At 33.2% G+C, this 6,655-nt stretch overlaps 1 pseudogene; it reads right to left on the bottom strand.

Moving 5' to 3' along the window:
• Positions 1–5,429: 5,429 nt before the first annotated feature.
• LOC149230430 (putative histone H2A.1 pseudogene) lies at positions 5,430–6,216 on the bottom strand (annotated as a pseudogene).
• Between the last annotated feature and the right edge of the window lie 439 nt (positions 6,217–6,655).

The raw sequence follows: 6,655 nt of genomic DNA, 5'->3' as shown, positions 1-6,655 counted from the left end.
GTGTTTTGATTCCTACATCAAGATGAGGGTGAGCTCTTTTGGAGAGTCTAGTGTCTTCATATCTTGACATGGTCAACCATTGATTGAGGATGGATCTAACTATTCCATGATCACTCTAAATACATTGAGGATGGATCTAGCTATTTCATGATCACTCTAAATGCATTGATATCAAATGTTATTTCTTGAGAGAATGATAATTATTGGAGAATACCTACCTTACAAGGAGGGTTTTTTAAACTTCTTGATTACTATAAGTTGTTCTCCATTCATCCTCTCACTATTGGGCAATGGTGGGGCACACTTCTTTGGGAGCGCACATTCAATTCCAAGAATTCAAAAATAAGTAGGGGCACACCTATTATTGGCAGTTACTACACATAAAGTTATCAGTGTGATTCATCTTTCAACTGTGTTAAGATTGAGAATAATGTCGACTTGTTGTCATACCTTTTTTTAAAGCAAGAATTTACATGATTGTTGTTGGAAATCATTCTTATCCTACTTTTCAAATTACAAATTCATGTAGATGAAACCTAATCATTTCATTATTTTGATATTCTATGCATTTTTTTTCTCTTTTCTCACATAATGCATTTCTCAAATAAATGCATCAAACACTTATTAGTCCAAGGATGATGCCCAGAGTAAATGAACTTGTTCTTGACTCAAGGTTAAATCAATGTCTCAACAATAAACTCACACAAACACATCACAAAGTAGGATTAAAACCCAAGCAACAGAAGAGAGAACTCTCAACCACTCAATATACACCCCATGACCACCAAACATGATGTTTAATTTGAATTATCAACTTAAATTTATACTTGTACACTAAAGTTCAATCAACTATTAAGAAAGCATGTATCATGTGTTAAAATTTAACACCCTTACTCTTCCTTTCCTTATTTAACATCCTTACTCTTCCTTTCCTTTTAGTTCTAGATAGTATTAGCAAACTTCTAGAAAAAAGAAGGGGCTTGATGGAATATTAAAGAGATTAAGAATAACAACAATTTTATTATCTCACATATTTTAATTGTTGATAATATTCTAACTATTGAAAACGCTGAAGCTATTAACTCTTTTTTGAGATTGTTATGTTTGGCACTAAGAACATTGCCAAGTGTATCACTTGTTTCCATTTAATCCCTCCCTTAAGGAGGCAAGCTATTAACCAATTTTAGCTTTAAAAGCTCACAACTTTGATGAAGGCTTCAAATAATATAGTTTTTCAGTTAAAGTAAATGATTATTTGTGAAGGAAATATATTTGGGTAAGGAACAAATCAAGAAAAAGATATCTTTAAGGTGTTATTAAGTATCCCGAGATCTCCTTGGCTAAGAATGAGAGAGACGAGAGTGAATGGGTAAAATGAGATAAATGTTGTAATGTTATATTATATTACGTAAACATTTTTTATTTTCCTTTTTTTTGAAAAGATAAATATGTTTTATGCTCATCATGGGTTCTAGCTGAGTCTTCATTCTCAAAAAAGTGTGTGCAGAAGGTTGATTTGTCAAAGGAGATTCAAGAGTTGACTACACAGAACTTCAAATTCATCATTATGTATTGCAAGCTTTGCTTCGAGGACTAGTTTTCCTCTTACACTTTTTTTGTCAAGGAGATAGAAGAGTTGACTACACAAAACTTCTAATTCACATTTTGTCGGCATGTTTTGCTTCGAGGACTAGTTTTCCTCTTACACTTTTTTTTTGCCAATCAGAAAAGACTCTTTCTATTAATAGTAAAGAAAAGTGATTACAAACATAGAACTTGTATTTGGACTAAAAACAAAGTATGTTAATCAGTATTTCCTCTTGCACTTGGACAGTGGACATCAAATAATCTTTTATATTCAAATTGAGAACCAATAAATCAACTTTAATAGAATCAATCTTCAGTTCAACTGTGCAACAATATCCAAGTTGACAAAGTGATATTCCAGTTTTGGAATCGGGATGAATTTAGCAAGAGCTTTGCCTCCCACCACCCACAAAGGAGCCTCCCGCTTCAATTCAGAAATGTCGATTATCGTTCCACCTGCAATCGCCAGGATGAAAATGGGTTTTGCAGCCCAAGACTGTACCCAAGTAGGTAGGCATAAAGACTGCAAGACATGCCTAAATCCACAGCAAATTTTGTGCATGCTTAAAAATGATGAGTTACTGGGTCTGCATAGGGGAGCGACCATCTTGAAATGACGCAGCCTGATGAATCACCTGTAGGGAGATTTAATGGCATCAACTTGTTCATAATTCGTATACCATGGACATCCATCATGCTTTCAAGAAGAAATTGAGCTTTGTTTTGTGACTTTCGAACTGTGGAATTACAATTTAATAAGGTGTGATTAACGTTAGCGTAATGGTGAAGGTAATAATGCAATGCCATAATCAGGTGCAGTCTCCCTGCCACCTTTGGTGATTGATTCCCTATAATTAACATTGGCACTAGAATATTTTGCCTCTAAAGTGGAGAAATTTTGTGGGTGTGGATCTTACTATGCTTTATAGCCATATGATTGAGTTTGAGGTTATGGTAAATTAACCCAACCTTGGGTGTTGTTGGTTTCTAATTGCTTAATTTTGAGTGGAGAAGTTTGATTAGCACACTTATTAACCTCACTATTTTGTTTCTTTAAAATATAGAAGAAAAGCTTTAAAGGATAATTCTTCAAGCAACATTTTTATTTTATTTTATTTTATTTTTTTAGTTTGGTAAATGATTTTCTTTTAGCTAGGTGTGAAGTTTGATTAGCACACTTATTAACCTCAATATTTTGTTTCTTTAAAATATAGAAGAAAAGCTTTAAAGGATAATTCTTCAAGCAACATTTTAATTTTTTTTTTTTTTTTAATTTGGTAAATGATTTTCTTTTAGCTAGGTGTTTGTGTGGAGATGTTGAATAACCAGAAGTGAGACTTCAAAGATGGTTATATTAGATACTCAAAGGATTCTTGGAGCAACATGCCATGCAATTCAACCTCATTTTTGATAATAGAGACCAATCCCTAGGCATGCCTTCTATTCAAATTTTCATCAGGGTTGGTCATTGAGCTCAATCCCCAGGGATACCTTGTATGCAATTTTCCATCAGGGTTGTACAAAACCTTTCCCCTTCCTACCACCCTTATGTTATCTAAACAATTGACTTGGTTAAATTACATTTAAAAAAATAAAATAAAATTAATAATTAAAATAAAATTGTGATAAAATAGTACATATACCATTGGAAATTTTGAGCTGCAAATTTGACAACCCATGTTTTTCCAATGGTATTATTCTCTAATGTAGTCCAATGGTATTCTTCTCTAATGCAGTCTATTTAAAGGTATTTTTTGCAACCAAAGCTTAAAAACTAAAAATCATAATTATGTGTATAGTATTGCACCTCCACCAGGGAAATTTTCATATCCAACAAAGAGAACCATTCAGTACATATACAACCCGAAGACTTGTAGATGTGAGGATGAATGTCTTCCAAGTAAAATTTGGGAAGAACAATATTTGCCCATTATTTTCCTTATGAGTCCCTTGAGTCCCTTTTTGCTTAAATTTGAACTTCATGGTTTGGGATTTCTATTTTTCTCCTCATTTTACTATGTAGATATCCCATGATTTTTTATTCTACAAAACCTAGTTATATGACTGAATTGTGTTTTTTCTAAACACTTATGTATGTTGGGCTCCACTAATCTAGTATCTACAAAAACTAATTATGAATAAATTGTGGGTTTTGTAAGTGTTTTAAGAACGTTGGATGCTAATGACTCATATATTAAATTGCCCTTTCTTTTTATGATAAATTTGGGTTTTGTGGTAAAAATTATCCATTATTTTCCTTGAGCCTTTTCCAACTTCCAATTCTATTCTTTTATGAGATAATTTGATTTTTTGGGATTTCTATTTTTCTCCAAATTTTACCATGTAGATATCTTATATTGTGGGGCTTCACTCAAAACCTAAAATAATGATGACTACAAACTTAATACTCATAGATATTTTAATAAAGAATGTCATAAATGGAATACACATATTATAGCTCATTTACAATCATCCCTAAATTTATTATAAATAAGTTCACCTAAATTTCCAATAGATTTCTATGGTCTAGAAGGAAAAAGCTAGCATCCCTATGGTCACAAAATCTATTTGACATTTGTTTTCTTCTTTAAGGCTCTAGCATAAGATCATAAAAATGTCTCCTCTTTCACTCCCTATTCAAGCATCACTATTATAAAGATTTATAATTACTATTATCCCTCCTAAGAAGATAACTAAGTAATTTCAGTAGAAATGGGGAATCTACTATATTAAGAGGTGACTCCTATAGTAGTGTAGATTATAAATTCCAAGCCAATGATGAATTTCTTTAGAGTTGGAACCAATGGGCATATATACACTGACAAATCCTTCAATGAAGTTACCAACTAATCCACCCACATTTAGGTTGAAGCAAGAAGTAGCATTGAAGTGGAGATTACTAATCATCTCAAGATTTCATAAGACTTTTAAGAATCAACTAATTAGATAAAGCACCACATTAAGATGAGAGTTGAAAAATTATCACTTTGGTCATAGTAGATTAATCATACAGATTTTACAACAACAACAACAAAAACCTTATTGGTCCTCCATGTAAAAGGCCAAGGATCAATTAACAGTAACAATATGCTCTTAAATACAATGAAAAAGAAACTATTAACATATAATACAAACAACTTCAAGATTCTAACTATTAGGCCTAAGGAAAAACCATTCAATGCTAAATAACAATATATTCTTGATTACAATGAAAAAAAACTATTAACATATAATAAATTACCAAAAACAAACAACTTCAAAATTCTAACTATTAGGGCTTACAGAAAAACAATTCAACATTAATTTAAACGTTGTCAATTATATTAGTCCAAATATCTAAGCATGAATTAAACCATATAAACTTGAAATAAAAGATCAAAAAACTTAAAAAATAACATTTAAACATAGATTAAACAATAAAAGCCTGGAGTAAAAAATAAAAATAAAGAAAGAAAAAGCACAAAAAAAACTTAAGAACCAGCATATTGAATACATAAAACCTACGAACAATAATGGATTAAATAATTCAAGCATGAAATAAAGGACTTGGAACAATAATAAACGTAGTAAATAGTAATGTAACATATAACAACAAAATGAGTTATTGTAACCTATAAATCCTCGAAAGTTCAGTAAACTTGGAACCCTAAACTCTAGGGCTTAATTTGCCATACCTTTCGAAAGGGATTTATACATAAAACAACATTTGAACAGGGCACACTACGAACAGAATTGATTTAAGACATATATATATCTATAGAGTATTCAGTAATAAGTTCCAAGTGGGCTTTATTAGAAAGCAAAATGCCCCCAAGGAAGAAAAAGTGATGTTATAAAAAACATCAATTTGGGGCATAAACATTCTTCACTTTCCCATTCTTCACTTTCTCGATGTACTTCTGGGAGAAGAGAGCGTAATGAATGATTTCCATCGCTCCACCGCTGGCGATGGTCACATTCTCGAAAAGTTTATCCAAATCCTCATCCGATCGGACGGCTAGCATAATGTGGCGAGGGGTAATTCTGGTCTTCTTGCAACGACGGGCAGCTTTTCCGGCAAACTCCAACACTTCGGCGGTGAGATATTCCAAGACAGCGGCAAGGTAGACGGCCGCCCCGGCTCCAACCCGCTTGACATACCGCCCTTTCTTGAGATATCTGGCAATCCTCCCCACTGGAAAGGTCAATCCGGCCTTCACTGTTTTGGTTACTCGCTTCTTCCTTGAGCCTGCTCCATTCCTCCCTCCCTTTCCGCTCCTCTACCGCTGATTGTACTCGTAAATGGCGACCACCAATTGCTTCTGCCACAAAAGATATAGCAATATAAAAGGAACTCCAAGTTCTAAAATTTTGATGTTTGAAATCGATATACAGTAGTCCACCCACCCGTATTCTTACTAAAACACTGAGATATTGAGTAAAATTTTGTAGCTAAAACACTTTAGCAATTAAAAATCACCAGATAACTTACCAGCTAAATATCTTTCTTTGGGTTTTACTATTAGTTTGAATAAACACTGAGAAGTGCTTTATACTTTCCCACAAAGTTTTCCTTTTATTCTATAGATATATACATGCATGTTCCCCTCCCTAAGAATCTACAGCTCTGTAACGCCCAAGCAAATGCATGATCGTACGAAAAGTGCATAGCGCAATGGAGTTCAAGAACTACTGAAGATTATGTGCGGAAACAAAAAATGTGATCAATTCGGTTTGAAACAAAGAAGTGCGGGTATAGTTGTGCATTACGTAGTGCATAGGAGAAAAAGCATACTCGCCAGCTTCTGGATCAACGTATTAATCAAAGATCAAATATAAACCCTAAACAAATTTAGCATAGGAGAAAAAATATTGTCGCCGGGATCAACATATTAATCAAAGATCAAATATTAACCCTAAACAAATAAAGGGTTTGTTCACTTACCTCAGTTTGTTTGTTTGGCCTAGTATTGAGGTTCTTGCACTTTTCTTCTGCTTTTATTTACCAGTTTCCACTGCCAAACTCGAATTCAGAAATTAAGATTGCGTCCACTGTCAAACTCGAAGTCAGACAATTAAGACAGTCAGA

This window comes from Pinus tabuliformis, chromosome J (genome assembly GCF_031772625.1).
Source record: "Pinus tabuliformis cultivar Carrire ecotype Pingquan chromosome J, CPIR1, whole genome shotgun sequence".
NCBI classification, from domain to species: Eukaryota; Viridiplantae; Streptophyta; class Pinopsida; order Pinales; family Pinaceae; genus Pinus; species Pinus tabuliformis.
Note: the sequence above shows the minus strand (reverse complement) of the source record. Positions and strands in the feature narration are given on the sequence as shown.